The sequence below is a fragment of the Dipteris shenzhenensis genome, chromosome 7 (assembly GCF_047967505.1).
Source record: "Dipteris shenzhenensis isolate YYH24624 ecotype China chromosome 7, Dip_SZ_1.0, whole genome shotgun sequence".
NCBI classification, from domain to species: domain Eukaryota; kingdom Viridiplantae; phylum Streptophyta; class Polypodiopsida; order Gleicheniales; family Dipteridaceae; genus Dipteris; species Dipteris shenzhenensis.
In genome coordinates, this window is record NC_141602.1 from 31,656,078 (window position 1) to 31,682,912 (window position 26,835).

General features: G+C 41.3%; 1 pseudogene; it reads right to left on the reverse strand.

The window, feature by feature from the left end:
* Window positions 1-990: 990 nt before the first annotated feature.
* Window positions 991-22,565, reverse strand: LOC147900227 (zinc finger A20 and AN1 domain-containing stress-associated protein 8-like; annotated as a pseudogene).
* Between the last annotated feature and the right edge of the window lie 4,270 nt (window positions 22,566-26,835).

A 26,835-nucleotide genomic window follows, 5' to 3' on the forward strand; every position in this document is an offset into this window, starting at 1 on the left:
CGAACGGTGGGATTTGTAGTCTTGTGGGCTGGCCATCTCTCACAATCTGCTCGCAAACAGAAATACACCACCATCTTCTTGCTAGAGCCCACCAAGCTCTGATACCATGTAAGAAAACAATACAACGTTTATGCTCAACAGATAACAGGATCTTGTATGCAAGAGTGAAAAGCAGATAGTATGGAGAATCAAAAATTTGATTACTATAAAACTAATATAATAGATGGCGCTGCCTCCCAGCCGTGCGCTCCTGTGTGCGAAGCTTTGATGGCATGCTGGAAACACTAGAGGACAGAGACTGGATGCTAAGGAATCAGGGTTACTATAGCTAGTGATGATGATGGGCTTCATGGGCTTGCTCTTACATAGCCACCAGTCATAATCAGTTAGACCCAATTGGGAGACCGAACCAATTGGCCCAAAACATTCGACTGGAGGTCTGTCCCGAAATAGGCCACTGACCACATGTTAGAACTGTGGCATAGAATAGACAACTTACCTACAGTTCCCATTCGGCTCAGAGCCATCTGGGATCATTTGGGGCTCCAAACGGGCCCCACAGCCTGAGAGTGGCCTGCCTCAGGAAATGCTCCGTCTACCCTTAGTGCGATCAATCATGGGATGCCTTCCCGCACTTGCATGTAGCCTAGTTGGCAGTGTGACAACTCTATCCGAAGCCATCCAGCAATCAAGCCAAACGTGGCCCCCATCTAGTGTCCAAACTAGGACCTACTAGATAACCGAGTTACTCAAAAGCCTTCTTTTGGGGGCTTAAAAGTAGAGTTAGCTGGTTCCCGCGTAGTTACATGAGAGTGGAGCATTGATATCTAACAAACCTTGTATATATACATATAATTAAAGACTTATGTTGAAAAGCACATGCCATGCAATATTGACTAGCATATAAAGCTGTGTTCTACCCTGGGACACACGTAGGACACACCTATCAGGTAAAATATTAGGAGAATAGATTCTATTTAGTCTTGAGGCTTATATTTTATCGGTTTTGTTTGCTTTGACAATTGGGTTGGTCTTTGCTATGGCGTCCCATGCAACAGCTCTGTAATCAAAAGAGCAATTATGTTTGTCATGATACTAATGAAGAGAGAAGAACTGGTTACCACACTGGCACTGTTAATGAGAAGCATCTATTTGGCTGTTTAGGAGCTTGCTATGATGATAATGTTGCACTGGAACCTTCGGTTGCCATGGACTGACTAGACGTCCTTGTATCACGAGTAGCAACCTCTGGTTGCAGTTGCCTTTCTATCCCTGCACAGACACTTCAGAATGAACTGTAGAAATGGCAACTGTAGCCTTTGCAGCCTTGGCCTACTTTAGTACAACATCTTGATAGCACTGTGAGCAAAGATTCATGGTTGCCGCACTACCAAAGAGGCCGTAGTTGTTAGAACATAATATGGGTCCCTCAAGGGGCTGGCAGCCTATTTCATCCTTCTCATCTTCCAGCTTTCCTATTCCAGTCTGACTCTCTCCAAAAAGGAAATGCTTGCTGCTTCTTGTGTGGCAGGTCCTTGTACAAAGCAACAACCTGTGAGGCTATGGTGATGGTGGTCTTATTCCTCCCCCTCTTGCTGCTGCTACTATTGCACCACTTGCTCTGTAGAAGAGAAGAAGGAGAAACAAGGTGAATGATATTCAATCATTCATAAGGCCTGCCCAAGATAAAAAAAGTAAACAAAAAGGAATCCATTGAAAATGGTGTGAAGGAAGAGGAGATAAAGGGGGGGGGGAGAGAGAGAGAGAGAAAGAGAGAGAGAGAGAAGGGGGGGTATGGGAGAAAAGGTGGAGATCGTGTGTAAGAAGACTTGAGGAGATAACGAAGGGAAGAGAGAGAGAAAGAGAGAGAGAGAGAGAGAGAGAGAGAGAGAGAGAGAGAGAGAGAGAGAGAGAGAGAGAGAGAGAGAAAGTTAACCACTTTAAAGTCTGCATTTAAGTCCAATGAAGAAGAGCCAATAGGAAAAATTCACTTCCAAAAATTCAAGAAATGCCTAATTTTTGCTTTGCCAAAATCTCATCGTTACTAAGGCTACCCTAAGGGTAGACCAAAAAAGAAGACAACAATCATGGGACCACACACACACACACACACACACACAAAATTTAGAGAAATGGAGTTTGGGGTTATTTATTTGTAATTTATGGGGTCCTATCATTAAACCCCTTCAATAAGATTGTTATCCAAAGACTATCATTTAGTGGCAGGATATAGACTTCTTTCATGCATGGTGTTGTACATAAACTTGTACCATAGATGAAACTTGTGTTTGAAAATTTTCCTCTAAACTACGAGTATCTTTCTAGAAGATAATGTGGAATCATGCCCAAAATACACAAGTGATATGGAATAGTGTAATTCAATGAGAGTATTATGGGTTGCTCTCTATTTATGTCTCTCCCTCAACTCACTGCTATCTCATTGATCTTTAACATCATCTTGGCCACACAGTCCTCACCTCTGCCACTGCCCCATGACTGCATGTGTGATTTCCTTAGCAACTTGTCTCTTGGCTGTAGACTCATCACCTTGTGTCCAGGAACTCTTGTGTTACCGATGTGTACTCGCCTCCTAACCACTTGGCTATCGAGCTTGCTCAGGTCTTGTTTTGATTATCCTCTCTCAACCTCCTTTCTCATCTCTCCCTATGACTAATCCATATAACTGTTGGCTTGCTACTACATCCTACTACATGTCAAAACTACTCTTTTGGGCTTTGTGTCAATTCGCTAAGGCAGAGCATCGATTTGAATAAAACACACTTTTAGGCCTTTTCATGCATCCTTTTGTGTGCTAGGAAGCCTTTAAAGTCGCCACAACTTGCTTGTATTATGGTTTCATTTGTTTCATGCTTGATTCTTACTTTTCTTTATTGGACACAAGCAGCTCAGCGCATGCTTGATAACATTTTAACTTTACCGAGACTCTTTGTTTGCTTCAGTCATAGCATCTCTATCTTTGCTTGGTGTGCAGTAGCTACTAGAGCATGGTGATTCTCACATTGTGTTGAAGTGATTATTGTCTTTTCTCTCTCTCTTTCCTAATGTGTTCCCCTTTAGCCTTACTCTCATGCTTCCTTACTCTCGTGCTACCTTTGTGCAGTTTATCATGCTTAGATGACTAGAAGTTCACCAAACTTTCAAAAAGTGTTTTACATATTTTCTTTGTTAATTCAACAGAATCATATGATTCATCATCATTGGTTTGATACACGTTCCCTTGATCATCTTTTGCTAAGTCTCAGAGATCTTGTGCATGTAAGTAGAGATCTCCTAAATCAGTATCCGAAAAGCCCTCTGAAGAACTCAAACTATCTTCAAAAGCGATGACTCCTGCATGATGTATATTAGAAGTACTAGCTTCTTGCAATACATTCATTGGTTGCATGCCTTCCATTTCATGCTCCACCTCTAGCCCCTCAAAGACATGTCACTTTCAAAGTGCGACTTGAATTACATATTACCAATGCCGTTCCACTCTATCAGGTTGGAAAACCACATGAAAGGATAAAGCACAATAATAAAACAGTGCATGAGAACTCCATATAAGAGTCATTTAATTGAGATAAATACAAGTAAAATGAAGATTCTTACCTACTGACAATGTATAGGTAAAATGAAAGTAGCTAACAAGTCATTCCAAAATTTTGTCGAGTCAACTATAGAAAAAACCACTTGCGTCCTTTCTAACTAGAGCTTGCGCACCTCTACAAGTGACTTTGAACCATTTCACATCAAACAAGAATACCTTGAAGTGTCTATAATCCACTTCTATAAGTTTTTTATGGTTCAGACATAATCCATCTCTCCTTGAATGACATTTGTATCTCTAGCACTGGCTCTGCTATCTTGTGAGAAGTTGGCCATGACTCCTCAATCAAATGTGTTGCGTTTTACATCAATTCTCTCCACGTGAAAATGACAACCATATGCCCACATTGCATTGAAAGAATGACAGTATGGATCGCAACCCATAGCAAATTATTCCTCCCTTCTCATCACACTATTTCACCTTTGTCTTGCAATTTTTAGTGCACCTTCCAGCCACTCCGTGGTGCATTTATTAGGAAGTTGTGATAGGTCTAGAGGATAAGGCTTTCCCCTATTGGCCCTTCACCATGCTCTTCTTTCCTCTTCATGTTTTGTTTTTTCTTCTTCATATTGGTTCATCCACTTTTCCATGCCTTCACAATTGTAAAGACAGAAAGTACTCACTTTCAATTGTAAGGAAGAACTCATTTTCTTCCTCTTCCCCTTTCCTTGAACAACTTCTCCTATGACCCGTGGACCATCACTTTGGTCGCATAGTGATGGCATCAATGGATTGATTTGACTAAGAAACTCAAAAGTATAAAACATCAACTCGTGTACTAGTCATCCTTCTGCCATGTTGCCCTTTGGTCTAGCTTTTTGCATTGCATACCCCTTCAATACTTCAAAACATCCATCGACTATGTATAGTTCCAACTGTGGGGGTTAAAGGTCACTGTGCCTTCACCCCAGTTATGTACAATACTCAAACACATATATAAATGAATAAAAAAGAAGATTAGGGTGGTTCTGCACCCACCAAAACTTGTGTAGCTCTCTGTCTCCCTCTCTCTCTCTCTCTCCTTCTTCCGTTCTTGCTTCCGTTGAGAGCACTCTCAACTGGTATCAGAGCCCGGGTGATCTAGCTGAGCGTGCGTGAATGCTTAGAAGCTCAGCAGCTCTGTGGGAGGAAGGAGAAGCTTTGTGGGAAACTTTGTGGGTGACTTTACTTACATCCGAGTATGCAGAGACCTGGGAGAAACCTTTGGAAAAGTCACTTTGGCTTTGCGAAGTGGTTTTGAGATCCTGTTAAGAGCTTTCAAAGAAAAAGTCGTTTTTTGAGCTTTTCCCTGTTCCGTTCGATGACAGAGACTCCATATTGACTTGTAGAGGCAACTATTGCTTGCTTTTGGTGTCCACTTCACTTCAGGAGCTTGGAAACACCTTTATTCTTGAATCTGGGATCATTTCATTGGATTTCTGACTCACTGTGTTAGTTTCTGCGTTTTTTGCCCGGGTGTTGGAACTCAAGTTTGGAGCAACCATTTGCAGATCTGTCAGTTCTGGTGGACTCAGGAGGTCCTAAACTTCTATGTTGCTCATCATTCACACTCCAGTGGAGTTTACAGATAGCTCTGTTTCCAAAAACGTTTTTCAGTCCGTGTGTTGGACCCAGTGATTGAGACCACGGTTTTCAAAACTGTCTGTCCCATTGCGTACCGGACGCCCAAAAACCCCTACCTGTCAGTTCTTGCGCGATTCGGTGGAGGATTTTCAGAGTTATAGATCTCTGTGTATTCGATTTCGTCTCTCTGTTATGCATTTTTCATTCTAAGGTTTTGAAACCTTAGATTTATGCCACATGGCAGTGGATAAGTGTTCACTCCCATTTCTCACTCATCGGTTGGGATTTTGGAGTTCTGGCAAAAGAGAGATATTTGCAGATTTTTTTGCTGATTCTGATTATGCAATGGCGCCCATGTTTTGAGGCATCTCAGGTTCTATTTTCAGTAGCGCTCATTACCGTGAGACTATGATTTCTTGAGCATACCTTATGCAGATCACTCTGGTTGCAGTTTGAGCAGTGTGCGCTCATTTGTGGTGTGCATTGGGTTGCAGTGGATGATTTATAGGCCATTTGGATGCATTGCGATCCTTATTAGATGCGCTGATAGGCCCAAATTGCCTTGTGGGATGCTATTTTTATGGACGCTTTGCACATGGATGCTATTTTAAGCTGAGGGACAGCTTTGACACATTGCAGGTGATGCACTGATAGTGCTATGCTCTCTTCGATGAGATATTATTGATGCATATGCCAGTGGACGATGTTTATGCTTGAGTCATTTGGCACTTATTGGCATTTTATTTTGGGCCAGATTTGCTCATATGGATGCATAATATATGCACATGAGTCAGATGCATCTTTTAATGCTTTGAGCTTTGAATTTTGGTGATATTTCACTCTATTATGGCATACACATTTGGGTGCACCTAGTATTTGGTGTGATTCTCTCTTGCAGGCACTAGCATTTGGGATTTTGTTTCATTTGCATCATGGCATCCTCTTCCATGTCTGAAAAGGAGTTTTTCAGCATTAAAAAGTTTGATGGGACAAACTTTTCTTTGTGGAAAGAATAAATAAGGGATGTGCTTATTCAAAAGAAGCAGATTAAACCCTTGGCAGGGATTGAAGCTAAGCCTGCAAATATGTCTGCGGATGATTGGAATGAGTTGGATGCATTAGCAAAGTCTACTATTAGACTTCATCTTGCAGAGTCAGTTTATTTCACAGTAGTAAATGAGCAGACTACGGAAGATTTGTGGAAGAAACTGTGTGCCACTTATGAGAAGGAAACTACCTCTAATAAAGTTTACCTCATGAAGAGGTTGTTTGAGCTGCAGATGAAGGAAGGGGTCTCCATTGCTTCTCACTTGAATGAATTCAATATTATTTTCAGCCAGCTTCAGGCTCAGAAGATGAATTTTGATGCGGAGACTAAGGCAATATATCTCTTATGTTCATTGCCATCCTCATGGGATACCTTCCGTACAGCTGTTAGTAACTCTGCACCTGGTGGAGTACTGAAATTTGATGATGTTCTGGGTAGCTTGTTGGCCGAGGAGATTAGACGGAAGTCTATGGATGGCAACAAGCAGGATGCAGCCTTAAATGTGCAAAGGGGCAGATCACAGTTCAGGGGGAAGTCCCAAGAAAGAGGGAAGTCACGTAGCAAATCCAAGGCACGGAACATTGAGTGTTACCACTGTGGCAAGAAGGGCCATATGAAAAAGGATTGCTACAAGCTAAAAAGAGAGCAAAGGGATAAGAAAAAGAATGCAAATTGGGGTGCAAATCAAAAGGAAGAGAGTCCAAGGGAGGACAAAGAAAAAGTGAAGATCGAGGAGATCAATGCAGTCACACATGATAGTGACAATGACATTCTCTTCATGTCTAGTTTATCTGCAGAGTTGCTTGCCACTTCAGATGATGCATATTCCCAGGATTGGATTTTGGATTCTGGTGCTTCATTCCATGTTACTCCCCATAGGGAATGGTTCTCCACTTATGATAGTGGAAAGACAGGTTGTGTGCATCTTGGAAATGACTATGCATGTGACATAGTGGGAGCAGGTGACATAAAGTTTTCTTTTGCAAATGGGTCTGCATTTGTTTTGAAACATGTGAGACATGTGCCTAAGCTGACCAAGAGTCTTATTTCAGTGGGTCAGCTAGATGATGCTGGTTTTCACACCACTTTTCACTTTCAGAGTTGGAAAATTTGAAAGGGCTCTATGCTTTTGGCCAGGGGTGCCAAGTGTGGGACTTTGTATCCCTTACATGTATCAGGGGTATTTGATCATGTTGTTGCAATAACCGAGCAGCCAAGCACTTCTTTGTGGCATTGCAGGTTGGGGCACATGAGCCAGAATGGAATGAAACTCTTATGCCGTTTGGGTTATGTACTGCATTTGAGTTTCTCTGATTTTGAATTTTGTGAGCATTGTCTCTATGGGAAGCAGACTAAATCAGCCCATAAAAGAAGGGAAAAGAAAGAGTTTGAAATGCTTGATTTGGTGCATTCAGACGTATGTGGTCCCATGCCTACACAGTCATTAGGCGGGGCTGAATACTATGTGACATTCATTGATGATGCAACTAGGAAAGTGTGGGCTTATACTATAGCTCGGAAGAGTGATGTGTTCCAGGTATTTCAAAAATGGCTGGCCTTGGTTGAGAATCAGTCAGGTAGAATGCTTAAATGCCTATGGACTGACAATGGTGGAGAGTATCTCTCTCATGACTTTCAGCATTTCTGTGATACACGTGGGATTAAGAGGGAGCTCACATCCCCTCGTACTCCAGAGCAAAATCCAGTTGCAGAAAAGATGAACTGTACCATTCAAGAAAGGTTGCAATGCATGCTTTCCAATGCAAGTCTTTCTAGTGGTTTTTGGACTGAAGCAATGAAGACTGCAGTGCATGTGATCAATAGATCACCTAGTAAGAGTTTGGATGGTGGTATTCCTGAAGAGGCATGGAGTGGCAAGAAGCCCTCTTACTCTCATTTGCGTATATTTGGGTGTGAGGCATATGCACATGTGCCAAAAGAGCTTCGAAAGAAGCTAGATCCTAAGTCTAGGAAATGCATCTTTTTGGGTTATGGCGAAAGTGGAGAGATGGGCTATCGTCTCTGGGATCCAGAAGCAAAGAAGATCATATGCAGCCATGATGTGGTCTTCAATGAGAAGAAGATGCATAAGGCACCCATGAGGGATGTGGAAATGAGGAGAATCACTTTCCAGGATGTGAATCCACCTGCATATGTTGATAGACAGCAAGCTATCCATGCACCAAATGTGCAAGAAATGGTACAACCAAGTACTCCCACAGGTATACAATCAAGGGTAGATGATGGATCATCTATTAGTGGAAATGATGAGCCCAATGTGGCTGATATGCAAGTGGGACAACAAGCTGAAATGCCCTTGAGTAGATCATCTAGAGTGTCTAGACCACCTGATAGGTTTGTTCCAGGGGTAGACTATGTGATGCTTACTGATTGCGGGAAGCCTTCTTGCTACAAAGAGGCTATGATGCGTGAGGATCAATGCAAGTGGGAGTATGCTATGCAATCAAAGTTCACTTATGAAGAATAAGACTTGGGACTTGGTTTCTTTGCCACATGGAAAGAAAGCATTGCCATGTAAATGGGTCTACAAAATGAAGGTCACAGGTGATGATGTGCCTAGGTACAAGGCCCGTTTGGTTGCTAAAGGATTCAAGCAAGAGAAGGGTGTGGACTTTGATGAGATATTCTCTCCAGTTGTGAAGATGACCACACTTAGATGCATGCTTGGACTAGTGGCAGCAGAGGATATGGAGCTTATGCAGATGGATGTCAAGACAGCTTTCTTGCATGGGGATTTGCATGAGGAAATTTACATGGTGCAGCCAGAAGGCTTTGAAGAAAAGGGCAAAGAGCATTTAGTTTGCAAGCTGAAGAAGAGTCTCTATGGTCTTAAGCAAGCACCTAGAGAATGGTATTAGAAGTTTGATGCTTTCATTCGGTCCCAGGGTTTTAGAAGGAGTGAAATTAATCACTGCCTCTACACTAAAAGGGCTAAGGATAATAGCCTGATAATCCTGGCACTATATGTGGATGATATGCTATTGGCTAGCAAGAATACTTATAAGCTAGATGCATTAAAGGCCAAGTTGCATGAGGCCTTTGATATGAAGGATTTGGGACTTGCAGGTCATATTCTTGGTATGCGCATCACGCGTGATCAAAGTAGGAAACTCGTTTGGCTTTCACAAAAAGAGTATGTTACAAAAGTATTGCAGCGTTTCAATATGGAGGGGGGGAAGGTAGTGAGTACTCCATTGCCTCCAGGGTGGTGACAAATGTCAATGTCCATGGAAAGGACATGTAGTTCGTTAAGAAATTCCATCTTTAGAAAGGGAGCAAAGCGTTTGTATTTCAAGCAAGTGTAAGAGTCAGCCACCTCACATGAAGTGGAAAAAGTGTCAAAGGAGTGGTATAACCATTTGGCGATGTTAGAGGTATAAGACCAAGCAAATCCAAAATCATTAAACAACTTCAATTTGTTGGGTTCAAAATAGCATATGAGCTCATAAAAGATATTTTTATGCTTAATGAATTCAAAATCTTTTGAACAAAAAACAACATGAAAAAATCTCTTAGCAGTATGCCTGTCAGTACATAGAGAGTGTAGACCATTGACCTCTGTAGATAGGTTGTGTGCACGTACATAATCCAAAGGTAATCTATTTGGTGGTGTCATTGATGTCATTGTACTGTTGGGACCCATGTATGGGACATTTTGCTGATCCAAAGAAGGTGGAACCATGAGAGGATAGGTGTTTGGCTTTTTTAAAAGAGTTTTTGGTAGAATCAGTAGGAAGGGGTGGTTTTAAGATACTTTCGATAACTAAGGCCACAGGGGTATGATTTACTTTGGGTAGAAGAGGAGAGTTGGGAGCTACATGGGCAAGGTTACAAGCTACCACAAGCAATTGTTCATGAAATAAAAAATAGGCAATAAGGCTTGTTTGTGCTTCAAGGGGGAGAGAAGCAATCCAAGCAATAAAGGCATAGCATTGGGCTTTGGGGGATTCTAGCTTAAAGAGGTTTGGAGATTATGTATCTTGATTGAGCCACATAATGGAAGAGGAACAGCCAAAACCTTCTCTAGTGGAGCAACGGCACTTGATGTAAGGAAAATGAATATTCCATAAGGTTTTGAGATATTTTTTACCTAATTTCTCGATAAGAATGGCCTTGGTGAAAAAGAACACATTGTGGCTAGCACATTTGGTTTGATCAAAGGAGTTTAAGGACAAAAGGGAGAGGGTGCAGTTGAGATCAGTAAAGAGAAACTGCTTACCCTACCAAACCGCAATTTTACATTGGTGTACTGCTTCAAAAGATAGGCTACAGAGAGTGGTAGGGGATTCCACGGTAAAAGGGGCACGGTGATCGAGAGCTTCAAAGCCCCATAGCTATTGGTAGGAACCAATAGAATCAAGCTCGAGTTGCCAAGGAGGAAGAAGAGGAATGAAAGAGGAGAAATCTGAGAGACTATTACTAGGGTAGGAATCAGTGGCAATAAATGCTTGGGTGAGATTAGCAAGGGCTTCTTTGTCAGCTGCATCAAGGCCATCAACATCCACTAGAGGGTTGTGGGGAACACAAGCAATTTGCTCAGGTAGAGGAATCACAGAGAGGTTGTTGACAAGAAGAAGCTTGTTGATGATGGCGGGAGAGATTTGTGATAAGATTCAATATCTTGATCATCAAACAAGTTAATGTCATTGAGTTGTCACAGTAGGTTGTCCAAAGATGCCAATGCAACATGAGGATCCTTGCGGCACATCAAAAGTAATGGAAGCCAGTCGTTGATGAATGCAATACATAGTGTCGAGGGAGTGTTGTTGTTCTTTGCTGCTTCTTCAAATTTGAAAATCTTGGTGAGAAAACCATTATCTGCAAAATAGGCAAAAACTGTTTGGATTCCTTGATCAGGCGGAGGGAAAATGTTGTTTCAAAAGCCATATTGTGAGAGGACCTTGTTCCAGCAGTCCTGCACAACCATGGCAAAAAATTAGAGTCGAAGAGGCAAGTGGTTAACCTGGGTAGAGGTTAACACAGTTAGCGTGTGTGTGTGTGTGTGTCTGTAGAGAAAAATGCCCCAAGAACATTGCACTCGAAGCTCTTAAAAGAAGATTATAACAAGTAATCATTGTATTATATTTCAATAGTACATAAATCGTGCAAGTACATCAAAAAGTCAAGGTTGAATCTTTCAAGTGTCCAATATTGCACGGTCGGGGTCCACTTACCTAACCACCATCCAGAGAAAACCAGTTGTTAGAATAACAAAATTTTCAATGGGTAGATAGGTAATGCTTGCACACCCCAGCTTGTTATTACTTTACCTAGGATAAAGAGACCCATCTAGATTCATAATTGGACATTACATAGTATAAGTGCTAGGGGGACATCATGAAATGTTGAAGACAAAAGTTGCTGGCCTGCCATATAGGAGGCAATAGGAAGGACAATAATTATGAAACTTAATTTCCTAGCCTTCCATGTAGGAGGTAGATAACGGCATTAAAAAGGAAATTTGTAACAAAAGACAATGACCTAGCATTTCATGGGAGAGGCATACAAAAGGTAAGCTTTCCAAGTAAAAGGTAAGAGGCCCATCTAGACATACATCTGCACTTTAAATTGTCATAGCTTAGTGGGTATTATGAAATATTTAGGCAAAGTATGTGCAAACCTTCCATAGCATTTTCTTTACATCGGATCATATACATGAGTAGCCATCATTTTGTCCACTTGCATACATGTCGTACATGGGAAAAACATATTCAGCTATTTCGTAGATCTCCACCACTAGTGCGGCGCATTCGGTTCACTAGATCTACCTCCGAAGCAAGCCCTATTGTCAACATCTTGAAGATAAAGCACCTGCTTTGATCATCAACTGCTTGACCAGGGAAGAGGCTCGTCCACTTCACTTCAAGAGCTTGGAAAACCTTCATTCTTGAATCTGGGATCATTTCATTGGATTTCTGACTCACTATGTCAGTTTTTGTGTTTTTCTGCTTGGGTGTTGGAACTCAAGTTTGAAGCAACCATTTGTAGATCTGTCAGTTCCAGTGGACTCAGGAGGTCCTAAAACTTCTATGTTGCTCATCATTTGCACTCCAGTGGAGTTTACAAATAGATCTATTTCCAAAAACATTTTTCAGTCCGTGTTGGACCAAGTGATTGAGACCACGGTTTCCAAAACTGTCTGTCCCATTGCATTTCGGATGCCCAAAAACCCCTACCTATCAGTTCTCGCACGATTCGGTGGAGTATTTTTAGAGTTATAGATCTCTATGTATTCGATTTCGTCTCTCTGTTATGCATTTTTCATTCTAAGGTTTTGAAACCTTAGATTTATGCCACATGGCAATGGATAAGTGTTGACTCCCATTTCTCACTCATTGGTTGGGATTTTGGAGTTCCAATAGAAGAGAGATATTTGTAGATTTTCTTGCTGAGTCTGATTATGCAATGGCACCCATGTTTTAAGGCATCTCTGGTTTAATTTTCAGTAGCGGTCTTTTCCATGGGACCATGATTTCTTGAGCATACCTTATGCAGATCACTCTGGTTGCAGTTTGAGCCATGTGCACTCATTTGTGTGGTGCATTGCATTGCAATGGATGATTTATAGGCCATTTGGATGCATTGCGATCCTTATTGGATGCACTGATAGTCCCAGATTGCCTTGTGGGATGCAATTTTTATGGATGCTTTGCACATGGATGCTATTTTATGCTGAGGGATAGCTTTGACACATTGCAGTGTTGAGATATCGAGCTCCACTCGCGATATGCCAGGGTGACCATTGTGTATTTATGTCACCGACTTGTTAGCTGGAGATGCGGTTGGTACACCGCCCACGAATAATAGCTGGATGACAGCTATCCTTATCTACACTAGTTCGTGGCTCAGTTAGTATGCCACCTTAGTTAGTTGAGTTTGGTTTGAGACCCACATATAGGGTTCTTCTATTTCTTTGTACTAGAGTTCTTTTGGCTTTCACAACTAAGAAGAGGAAAACTGTTTTCAGCCTCCACCTTTGTGTGTATTCCCCCATTTGTGAGAAAGCCGCAAGTGAGACTCCTTCCCTCTCTCCCACTATCTTCACATGTAGGTGATGCACTGATAGTGTTATGCTCTCTTGGATGAGATATTATTGATGTATATGCCCATGGACAGTGTTTATGCTTGAGCCATTTGGCACTTATTGGCATTTTGGATTGCCATTGCAGTTGGCATTTTCTTTGGCATTTTCTTTTGGGCCAGATTTTCTCATATGGATGCATAGTACATGCACATGAGTCAGCTGGATCTTTTGATGCTTTGAGCTTTGAGTTTTGGTGACATTTCACTCTATTGTGGCATACACATTTGGGTGCACCTGGTATTTGGTGTGATTCTCTCTTACAGGCACTAGCATTTGGGATTTTCCTTTATTTGCATCATGGCATCCTCTTCCATGTCTGAAAAGGAGTTTTTCAACATTAAAAAGTTTGATGGGACAAACTTTTCTTTCTGGAAAGAATAGATAAGGGATCAAGGATGGTTTTATCAAAGCTATGCTTATATATTAATATAAAAGCTCGGTGAAAGTTTTCAAGATCATTTTTTAGTTTTGCAATATTAGTAGAATGTGGTACTTTTTTATATAAATTCTTTGGAATTTTGAAGGAAAAAATGTAAATCCTGGCGAAACTTTAAATTTTTTTGCATTAAAGTTTCAAATTTTGGCAAATGTTTCAAACATTTATTTTTTATTAGGGCATACAAACTTTCGACGCGAACATAAAAGTTTAGCTAATCAACGAAACTAACTTGAAAAAATAATCCATGTAAGGGATGTCCTTATTCAAAAGAAGGAGATTAAACCCTTGGCAGGGATTGAAGCTAAGCTTACAAATATGTCTAAGGATGATTGGAATGAGTTGGATGCATTAGCAAAGTCTACTATTAGACTTCATCTTGCAGAGTCAATTTATTTCACAGTAGTAAATGAGCAAACTACGGAAGATTTGTGAAAGAAACTGTGTGCCACTTATGAGAAGGAAACTGCCTCTAATAAAGTTTACCTCATGAAGAGGTTGTTTGAGTTGCAGATGAAGGAAGGGTCTCCATTGCTTCTCACTTAAATGAATTCAATTTTATTTTCAGCCAGCTTCAGGCTCAGAAGATGAATTTTGATGCAGAGACTAAGGCAATATTTCTCTTATGTTCATTGCCATCCTCATGGGATACCTTCCGTACAGCTGTCAGTAACTCTGCACCTAGTGGAGTAGTGAAATTTGATGATGTTGTGGGTAGCTTGTTGGCCAAGGAGATTAGACAAAAGTCTATGGATGGCAACAAGTAGGATGCATCCTTAAATGTACAAAGGGGTAGATCACAGTTCAGGGGGAAGTCCCAAGAAAGAGGGAAGTCTCGTAGCAAATCTAGGGCATTGAACATTGAGTGTTACCACTGTGGCAAGGAGGGCCATATGAAAAAGGATTGCTGCAAGCTAAAAAGAGAGCAAAAGGATAAGAAAAAGAATGCAAATTGGGGTGCAAATCAAAAGGAAGAGAGTCCAAGGGAGGACAAAGGAAAAGTGAAGATCCAGGAGATCAATGCAGTCACACATGATCGTGACAATGACATGTCTACTTTATCTACAGAGTTTCTTACCACTTCAGATGATGCATATTCCCAAGATTGGATTTGGTGCTTCATTCCATGTTACTCCCCATAGGGAATGGTTCTCCACTTATGACAATGGAAAGACAGGTTGTGTGCATCTTGGAAATGACTATGCATGTGACATAGTGGGAGTAGGTGACATAAAGTTTTCTTTTGCAAATGGGTCTGCATTTATTTTGAAACATGTGATACATGTGCCTAAGTCGACCAAGAGTCTTATTTCAGTGGGTCAGCTAGATGATGCTGGTTTTCACACCACTTTTGGCTTTTAGAGTTGGAAAATTAAGAAGGGCTCTATGCTTTTGGCTAGGGGTGCCAAGTGTGGGATTTTGTATCCCTTACATGTATCGAGGTATTTGATCATGTTGTTGTAATAACCGAGCAGCCAAGCACTTCTTTGTGGCATTGTAGGTTGGGGCACATGAGCTAGAATGGAATGAAACTCTTATGTCGTTTGGGTTATGTACCGCGTTTGAGTTTCTCTGATTTTGAATTTTGTGAGCACTCTCTCTATGGGAAGCAGATTAAATCAGCCCATAAAAGAAGGGGAAAGAAAGAGTTTGAAAAGCTTGATTTGGTGCATTCAGACGTATGTGGTCCCATGCCTACACGGTCATTAGGCAGGGCTAAATACTATGTGACATTCATTGATGATGCTACTAGGAAAGTGTGGTCTTATGCTATAGGTCAGAAGAGTGATGTCTTCTAGGTATTTCAAAAATGGTTGGCCTTGGTTGAGAATCAACCAGGTAAAATGCTTAAATGCCTACGGACTGACAATGGTGGAGAGTATCTCTCTCATGACTTTCAGCATTTCTGTGATACACGTGGGATTAAGAGGGAGCTCACATCCCCTCATACTCTAGAGCAAAATCCAGTTGCAGAAAAGATGAATCGTACCTTTCAAGAAAGGTTGCAATGCATGCTTTCCAATGCAAGTCTTTCTGGTGGTTTTTGGGCTGAGGCAATGAAGACTACAGTGCATGTGATCAATAGATCACCTAGTAAGAGTTTAAATGGTGGTATTTCTGAAGAGGCATGGAGTGGCGAGAAGCCCTCTTGCTCTCATTTGCATATATTTGGGTGTGAGGCATATGCACATGTGCCAAAAGAGCTTCGAAAGAAGCTAGATCCTAAGTCTAGGAAATGCATCTTTCTAGGTTATGGTGAAAGTGGAGAGATGGGTTATCGTCTCTGGGATCCAGAAGCAAAGAAGATCATATGTAGCCATGATGTAGTCTTCAATGAGAAGAAGATGCATAAGGCACCCATGAGGGATGTGGAAATGAGGAGAATCACTTTCCAGGATGTGAATCCACCTGCATATGTTGATAGACAACAAGTTGTCCATGCAGCAAATGTGCAAGAAATGGTACCACCAAGTACTCCCATAGGTATACAATCAAGGGTAGATGATGGATCATCTATTGTTGGAAATGATGAGCCAAATGTGGCTGATATATAGGTGGGACAGCAAGCTGAAATGCCCTTGAGAAGATCATCTAGAGTGTCTAGACCACCTGATAGGTTTGTTCCAGGGGTAGACTATGTGATGCTTACTGATTGCGAGGAGCCTTCTTGCTACAGAGAGGCTATGATGCGCGAGGATCAACACAAGTGGGAGTATGCTATGCAATCAGAGATGAGTTCACTTATGAAGAATAAGACTTGGGACTTGGTTTCTTTGCCACATGGTAAGAAAGCATTGCCATGTAAATGGGTCTACAAGATGAAGGTCATAGGTGATGATGTGCCTAGGTACAAGGCCTGTTTGGTTGCTAAAGGGTTTAAGCAAGAGAAGGGTGTGGACTTTGATGAGATATTCTCTCCGGTTGTGAAGATGACCACACTTAGATGCATGCTTGGACTAGTGGCATCAGAGGATATGGAGCTTATGTAGATGGATGTCAAGATAGCTCTCTTGTATGGGCATTTGCATGAGGAAATTTACATGGTGCAGCCAGAAGGCTTTGAAGAAAAGGGCAAAGAGCATTTAGTTTATAAGCTAAAGAAGAGTCTCTATGGTCATAAGCAAGCGCCTAGAGAATGGTATCAGAAGTTTGATGCTTTCATTCGGTCCCAGGGTATTAGAAGGAGTGAAATTGATCACTGCCTCTACACTAAAAGGGCTAAGAATAATAGCCTGATAATCCTGGCATTATATGTGGATGATATGCTATTGGCTAGCAAGAATACTTATGAGCTAGATGCATTAAAGGCCAAGTTGCATGAGGCCTTTGATATGAAGGATTTGGGACTTGCAGGTCATATTCTTGGTATGCACATCACGCGTGATCGGAGTAGGAAACTCCTTTGACTTTCACAGAAGGAGTATGTTACAAAAGTATTGCAGCATTTCAATATGGAGGGGGGGAAGGCAGTGAGTACTCCATTGCCTCCATATGTGAAATTGAGTCATACACATAGTCCCAAATCAGATGAGGAGAGGGCCATGATGGCCAAGGTTCCTTATGCATCAGCAGTTGGGAGTCTTATGTATGCTATGATAGCTACTAGACCAAACATTGCATTTGCAGTGGGAGTTGTTAGCCAATATATGGCTAATCCAGGAAAGAGGCATTGGGAGGCAGTTAAGTGCATTATGAGGTACATGAAGGGTACCAGGGAGATGTGCATCTTCTTTGGTAGAGGAGACATGCGTGTACTTGGGTACACAGATTCAGACTATGTAGGGCATGTGGATAGTAGGAGATCCACTTCTGGTTGTGTGTTCACCTTTGCAAGTGGTACAGTGTCGTGGATGTCTCATGCACAAAAGTATGTTGCTTTGTCTACCACAGAGGTTGAGTATGTTGCAGCCACAGAGGGTTGCAAGGAGGCTATATGGCTTGATCGGCTAGTGGGAGATTTGGGGATTCATACAGGTGTACCGACATTGCATAGTGATTCCATGAGTGCTATTCAGCTAGCATGGAATTTGCTCTTTCATGCAAAGACCAAACACATTGAGGTCAGGTACTATTTCATCAGGGAGGTACTTGAGGACAAGTGCATAGAGCTTGTCAAGGTTCATACAAATGATAACCCTGCAGATATGCTGATGAATAGTCTACCTAGTCATCGGTTTGAGTATTATCATGTATTGATGGGCATTGGATAGTATGCTCACTAGTTGTTCTCCCTTAAAGGCACATTGTCCTTTAAGGGGACGAGCATTTTCTGAGCGAAATCTTCCGAGCGTCCGAGCGAAGGAAAAAAAAAGCTTCCAACTATGCATAAATATGGCAAAAATCGATCAAAAGAAAACATAGTTTCACTTAGAAATATGCAAAGTATTATAGCAATGCCTATATTATACAAAAATATTTAGGTGAATCTGTAGGAATGGTGAAAGCATAATGGGATGGCTTTTGAAGAAACCCACATGTAGAGTAGACTTCTCTATGAAAATTCCCTTATGATCCTTCTTACAACTTTTACTTAATAGGGGGTGACATTGAAAACCCTCTCTCAACCTATCTTCATGAAAGAGTTTCTTCAAAGAAAACTCATTGAAGCAAGCCATCCAGGTAGTTTCGCCAGCGAAACCCCTTTGAAGCAAGTCTCCCAAGGTAGTTTCACTGGCGAAACTACCTTGAACAGCACTTTTAAAAGTGACATAACTTTCATATCCAATGTCCAAATATAGTCATTCAACCACTCAAATTGATCGGAACACCCCATTTGAGCACATCTATGAAGTTATATTTTGGAAAATCTTCCATATATAGTATTAAATATTACATGTATTTTGTGAGAGTGATATATAAGCCCAAGTTAATACTTATTTATAGTAATTTAAACTTCTTTAGAAATATGTCCATAAATATGCTATAAAAACACTAAAAAGATATTGCCATATGATATAAATGTGTTAATAAGTAATTATATATGCATAGTATTATTACATTGAGAGTGATTATGAGGAATGTTTCTTAAAGGAATCAACACTTTTTTAAGGTAATAACAGGAGTACAAAGGGATGTCTCTAAATAAGAAAATTATGTTGTGTAAAAATGAATGAGTGACTACTCTGTATATTTTCATGATAAAGGGATCTAGTTCTAGTGAAAATAAAAGTGTAAAAACCATGTTTCCTAAAGAAAAACATTTTTAAAAATCTCTTGAAAAACACGCTCGGATAAACCTGCTCATAGGTTTTTGCTCATAAAATTGACGCATCCGTCCTTTAAGTGGGACGTTGTGGGGGTTAAAGGTCACTGTGCCTTTACCCCGGTTATGTACAATACTCAAATGCATATATAAATGAATGAAAAAGAAGATTAGGGTGTTCTACACCCACCAAAAGTTGTGTAACTCTCTGTTTCTCTCTCTCCCTCTTCCGTTCTTGCTTCCGTTGAGAGCACTCTCAGTGGCATGTTTGATATCATCATTGGTAGAAGCACTTTGTTGGTGTGAGTATCCATTCATAAATACAAAGTTTATTTTCCCACCAAATTCTGCAAACGAACCACTCACTATACTTCACTCTTAATAGGACACAGAGGACATATTGTACGTGCCCACATGACAAATCTTGTTCAGCCTATACATGCAAGTTGGTTGGTTGTCAAAGGACTCAAGGGGACATTGAATCTATATGATGTGTGTGTCAGTGACTTGGCCAATGCGTTCTTGCAAAGCACCAAGAGACACACATTCATTGGAGGGAAGTACCATGGTGCCGGCCCTAGTGCAAAGAACCTTACGAGGTGAGCTAACTAAGGGAAAGCCCCAACCCCTGCAGCAACATCGAGGATAGTGGAGGGTGTCATAAGTGGCACTCCTATGCATCAAGAGCTTGAATTTAGGGGTGACAACATAACAATGGCCCATAAGCGTAAAAGCATCAATAAGGTGATGAAAGAGGAGGAAAATGCCATTCACAAGCCAAAATTTGTGGCAACAGACCAGCCTCGCAAGAAAGGAGCAAGAAACTCAACTATGAAAGCACAGTGGAACAAGTGGAAGTGGAGCCCATGATGGTCGATACATCTCTAAAGAAGGTGGTGGAGACTAAAGCTCACAATACTATATGGGCAATTAGAAGGATTCCACCGCATAGTAGAGTGCAATGTCAAGGATGGCTAGGGGCACGAGAGGGAAGTGCAAGAAAAATATCAAGAACACAGCAGTAGGAGTGCCAACTCCATCCTTTTGGGGGATGATTGAGTGGTCCACCTCACAATGGAAACCAAGCAATCAAGTGGGCTCACGAAGGCGATACATGTGGTTCTACAATGACCACATGGGCCATACCTGGAATATATGCTCCTCGATCAAAAATTCCCAAGCCAGAGTTCCACAAGTATGGCCAATAGCTCGTGGAACAAATCTCACTAAGAATGAGATAAACTCACTAGAGACAGGAGGATTTGTTCTACACAAGGCACTGATAGAGTGTCATTCAGATGCATCTGCACCAAGATATCGATCGGGAGACTCGGAAGCTACAACTACAAGGATCAATTCTGCCCTTGCTCTAGAAGCATCTATCTTGAAAACTCTATAGTGATGGGGGGAAGTTATAATGTCGACATTGCCAAGAACCCAACATGTAGTTGTCGAGATTTCATGGATCGAGTGATGGAGGGGAAGGCATTCCTTGCATGCAAACATTTGTATTTTGTGTACCTCAGTGTGTTGGGATGGATACTAACGTGAACATGTTCATACACCAACCCATGCTTTTAGATCACAATTTGCAAGTCATTTCTGGCAACAGGAGAACATTCTCCAGAACCCCAAATATGTAGCGAAACTATTAATTTTTTTTTTTCCTTAGAACATAATTCCAAGTGCAATTATGTATCATACACCAATATCATGGAGAAATTTGGAATATTGTGTCCTTTGTAATGTTGGGTTAGATTCACCAAAAAACATGTGTAATAGCATGGACTTGAATGCATTTCTTGCTCTTCTTTCATAGAAGTATTGTTGTTCTTCTTTCATAGAAGTATTGTTGTTCTTAATGGTTTCTTCTTGTTACACAAAATTGGAGCACAAAGCCTAAACCATCATTGTTAATTGGCCAATTATTGCAAAACCCATCAGCAAAAAATAGAATGCAAGGCTTTTGAGTTTACAATTGCTAAAGACCAGAGAGAGAGAGGGTAGTTTAAATGTGGTAGGAACAATCCCAAGATGCCTCAACCCCATGATCCAAGTGTTGAACCCAGGTGGGCTCAACCTTGAATAGTTGAGAGAGATGTCATAGAGAGAGAGAGAGAGAGAGAGAGAGAGAGAGAGAGAGAGAGAGAGAGAGAGAGTTTCACACACACACACACACACACAGAGTTGGGAGGGCCTGAGAAAGAGAGAGAGAGAGAGAGAGAGAGAGAGCAGTTTTAATATGGTAGGAACAATCCCAAGGTGCGTCAAAGGCATATCCCACAATCCAAGTGTTGGACACAGGTGGACTCAACCTTGAATAGTTAACAGTGTAACATCTAATTCGAGAACTATAACCTCAAAATGAGAACTCTAGAGTTCTTTTCATGTGAATTTTACAGATTTTTTAAAAAGATGACCATTTTGCACAATGTCTTTCGACAAAAGACATAAAAACCATCTTTTTTTTAAAAAAATTCGACAATGGTTTTTCAAAAAACAGGCATGAAAACTTGTACTTAGAATAGAAAATCCACATAAAATACAATAATGTCTCAAAATCATTAAATATGGACCTATGCATCTGTAAGAAACAATACAATGTTTGTGCTTAACAGATAACAGGATCTCATATGCAAGAGAGAAAACAAATAGTATGGAGAATCAAAAATTTGATTACTGTAAAACTGATACAATAGATGGTGTTGCCTCCCAACCGTGCGCTCCTATGAGAGAAGATTTGATGGCGTTCTAGAAACAGTAGAGGACAGAGGTTAGATGCTAAGGAATCAGGGTTGCTGTAGCCAGTGATGAAATGGGCTTCATGGGCTTGCTCTTATATAGCCACCACTAGTAGTTAGTTAGACCCGATTGGGTGACCGACCCAATCTGTCCAAAACGGTCAACTGGGGGTTGGTCTCGAAATAGGCCACCAACCACATGATAGAACCATGGCACAAAATAGAGCAACTGACCTACGGTCTTCGTTCGGCCCAGAGCAATTGACCTACAGTCTCCGTTCTGCCCAGAGCCATCCCGGATCATCTGAAGCTCCAAACAATAGGCCAAGGTTCCCAAGCCAATAGTAGCAGAGATTCCAATAGGCAGAATGTTGTTGTTCATTTTTCCTACACCATACAAGACACAATTATAACATGCAATCAAAGAGACATAGTCAACGTTCTTTAACTCAATTCTCAGCAATAGGTTTGCTATCGACCGACCTATCCATGTAGTGTGGTTTGACAATCCGTCAATTGACTTGCTGTAGCAAAGGGGGTTTGTACACGCTAGTTCCCCCACACACCTACTACAATGAACTTTGCCACCACCAGGAAATGTCATTGTTGTCGACATTGGTTTTGTCTAGCAATAGCTATCATACTTTTGCTCCATGCTGCCCATTTCACTTGCTCCATGTAGCATGGGCGGCAATTCGAACGCAATGTTCTCATTGTACATTGTCGGAACTTCCATCAACTTCTCCACTGTGGTTGAATTGTGCAACAGTTGATGAAGCAGTTGATGAAGCAGTTGATGCCGTCCCCCAGAAGACCTGATGTACAACAGCATGCTAATGAATGCTTGAGGACCCTCCATTGCGAGGCTACTCTATCATTGTCATCATCAATCCATACCATGTCATGGCCTCCTAATGGTTGTTCAACATGGCTTGAACTCGGCCTCGAGCTCAGGATTCCTTGGCTAGCTGTGAGATCTATTGTGGGTGTAGCTTGTGCAATGGCTTCCTTCCCTCACACTCGCAAGATGGGTCCAACTCGCATGGTCCTCTGCCTCAAATTGGCTGGGCTTTAGGTGAGATCTATTATGGGTGGAGCATGGGCAGGTGCACTCTTGGATTGATCTTTTCATGCCTCATCTATGGAAGGCTAGATGATTTTGTTCAAATACAATTGTCCCTTCTAGTGACTCCTTCTTGCAAAACTAATTGTGCCTCCTCTATGGAAGGCTAGGCCATTGTTTTCTTTTTTTACTTTCTATTGCCTCCTACATGGAAAGGCTTTAATTTTTTTTTAATCTCCTTTATGGAAGGCTAGGAATAATGTGTTTTGCAAATAATTATCCTTAGGAGGAATTTCCAACATTCCCTCTAGCACCAAAAGGATGATGCTTATGCCTAACTTTAGTTGTATGATGTAGAGTTGATGACTGTTGCCATGTGTGAGATGAAACAGGAGCACACTGAGGCTTAGATCCTATTCTGGTTGAAGCTAAATGATGTCATGGAGAAGTGTGGGCACCCCACTATAGACTGTAAAGGCTTCATGGCAGACGAGGCTGGTGCAAACTAGAGGGTAGTATGAAAAACCTTCAATAATGGACTAGAGAACGTGATGCATGGCCGGGAAAGGCCGGACAAGCGCATAGAGCTTGTCAAGGTTCGTACATATGATAACCCTACATATACATTGATGAAGAGTCTATCTAGTCAATAGTTTGAGTATTGTCATGTATTAATGGGCATTGGATAGTATGTTCTTGATGGACAAATTGATGTAATGGATCATACCAAGGTCTATGGTTGTGAGTAATCATGTGATTGAGTGTGTGAACGCACATGTGTGTGTGTGTGTAGGTGTGCATGAGTTAGGTGTGACTGATGATGTGTTAGTTATTAGTAGGTGTGAATGAGTGAATCTAGGAGTGTAGTGTGTGATTGAGAGATTATGGAGATGATTGTAGATGTAGATGCTCACTATTGAGCTCACATATGATGTAATCTATGGATGTACCTAGTGTCTATATAATGACACTCTCTCAATGAAAATACAAGCTTCATTGTTCCTCTTGTTTCCTCTATCTTGTCACCATGCTTCTCCAACATGTGGTATCAGAGCCATACTTCCCTCCTTGAGCCACATCATCATCTTCTTTCTTACACTCTCTTCTCCATTTTTTCCCTCTTTTGAGCATAATTTCCAAGTGCTTGTTCTCCCTTTGTAGGGGACCATTCCCAAAATGCTTTGAGCTAGAGATACCTTGTGATAGGGCAAATCTATAGCTTCAAGCAATTAGAGGGTAGTTGCGTCTGTTGCCCATGCCACCACTCTGACATTCCACACCATTTTGCCAATTGCGAGCTGCTGGAGACAAATCTCTCTAATTCCTCTTAGGCAAGTCTAGGTGACACCAAGAGCTCTCTACAGTTCAAATCTGAAGGCAAATGCTCTAGTATTTAAGGCACAATGATGAAAAAACTAGTCGACTTTTAAGCTTTTGGCTATGGTGACCTTGCGTGACATTTTGCCTCTGCTCCCTGGTGGACATTTTTTTGGTAATAGAGCTTCCTTTCCATGCTTAAATCCCTCTGAAATCCAACTCCAATAGTGAGAATTTGATCCTCCAATTCTTGACTATTCGATTTGGGGGTTTCTCTCAAATCTCCTTCATGGCTGAAGCATTGCAAGTGGTTAGATGCTCAAAGTTCTAGTATTTTACTATTTTTGCTTGGCACTAATGGGTGTTGATCATACGAGTAGATGGTTGAAGTATTTAATGCTCCAAAGTTGGTCGATCACTATGCAAATCATGTTTTTCAAGACATATGCTTGGATGAAAGGTTATATTGGTCACAAGGATGCATCATTCATGATGTTTTAGAATAGCTCAGTGATGTATGCAGCCCCTTTGGATTTCTATGGGGATGATATGATGATTATGCTTATGCTTTCAAAGAATATGTCTTGGTTGAATATATTTGTTAACTCTTGTTTGACTATCACTATGAAGTTCTTGAATTGCAAATATGATCTTTTGAAATGCTATATTCCTCATGGTATTTACTACCCTTGTACAAGAGTAGACACTACCCTTGTTGCAATGACAAGTGGTAAGACCCTCTTATCCATGATGAAGATTGAACATCCCAAGAAAATACACAAAGAAGGAAAGCTTTGCTTCATCAGTACAATGCAATGGACAAGCAAGTTTGTGAGTCTGATACAATGGTGGCTTGGAAACAATGCCAGAAAAAGATTGCCATAAAGGGGGGGAATTTCCCCACATCTTCAAGGTAGGTTTTTCGTATGTGTGTGGTCAATAAGGTTCTCTGCTCTGGGATGTCCCCCTTAAATGATTGTTCATTTTATATGTGAGTTCCTTGACCCATGGGAATTTCCCATGCATACTCATGGTCTATTTCCAAATTGTAAACCAAGAGACCAAAGTCAGAGTGAGATCATGTTGGGGTGAGGATGCCCAAATGAGTCTACTACTGCTGATGCAACTAGAGTGAGTACCAAGTTGTGGATCATGTGTGTTGCTACTAGAGGTGGGCAAGCCATGAAGTTTCCCATGGACTACTACTAGGGTTGAGGTCATCAATTTGTGGGGGGGTACGATGGACAAATTGATGTAATGGATCATACCAAGGTCTATGGTTGTGAGTGATCATGTGATTGAGTGTGTGAACATGTGTGTGCTTGTGTAGGTGGTGATCCAAATTGGTGAATGTCACCCCCTTGGCCATTGGAGGAGCATTCTTCTGCCATCTCTTTAGCAAGATTTCATTCATATAAAAGATAATCAACTTCTTTGGAGGGGAGTCGTTTTCAATAGCACCTATAAGGTGTTAATGATAGTGTAAATTGCACTATCTAGATAGGGCATAAGGGGAAAACCCTAACCCTAACTCTAAGGGGTACTCATGTATATATTCATGTTTATGTTTAATACAACACAGTGTATATGTAGCTATATCATATGCAGTCCTCTCTATCCCTTTCTCACTTCCATTATCATAGAATCAGAGCCTATGGTGCTCCCAATTCCTTCATGAGTGTCAAGCCCTCCTTTCACAAGGCATCCTCTTTCAGAGAGAATTTTCTTGAGAGAGAGTGTAAGCCCTTGTTCTATCAAGGCACACAAGCCCTTGCTTAATCAAGGCATAAGCCCTCTATTTGAGGCATCTTCTTCGCCTCTTCAAGCTCTTCTCGAAGAGCTCCTTCTCCTCCCCGATTCAGTTCAGAAATCTCATCATTCCAAGCTGTGGAGAGTGAGATACCTTTATTTTAGTTTTGAAATTCTAAGAGAGGTTCATTTCATGCTTTGAGAGATTATTTTTCAAGTTCAATGATTTTCATTCCTCCTTAGCAATTTTCCATTTCCAGTTCTCAGAGGAATCCACAGAGACACAATAACTCAAAGGAAAGGTGCATGTGGTCCATGTATTGCTATCCATAGCATAGCCAAGAGAGCCCTCTAAGGCTCTAGCTACATATAACACACACTCAAGCACTCTAACCGGTCCAAACAACAAGCTTCTTCATCGGCTCCTAAGCCCAAACTACTCCAAAGCTCATGAGCAAATAAACAAAGACCCATATCTACAAGCAATTTCAGCTCCTTCAAGCCCCCATGGGCGATGCTCCATCAAGAACTAGATCCAATGGCCTTTATAGTAACCTAGTCATCTCAATGATCTCCTACAACCAGTGGACTCCTAGGCCTCCACATAGCAGTACAGTGATCCATGCAAACAAATGTCTACATCAACAACCACCATAGCATGTCATATAAGCAACGGCTATGGAGCAACAACCTCCCATAGCAAATGCAAGTCAACCCTCCGTCTGAATACTACAGTGGCCATGATCTCCAAAAATCATAGGTAGCAGCCCTAGAGGCTCTAAGCAAGCATGCAATGCTCATGCACCTTCACCGCTCATAGATCTCTAGCATAGGTGACAACGGCTCTCACGAGTCCTTAGGGCAATGCATTCACAATGCATGGTAGCTCCAACTTTCACTACGGCTCCAGTAGAAGAAACGGCTCCATGCTTAGGCCATCGACCATCTACGTGGCTCCTTGGCATTGTCTACCTCTTTGCAGATCGACCATCTCAAGCAC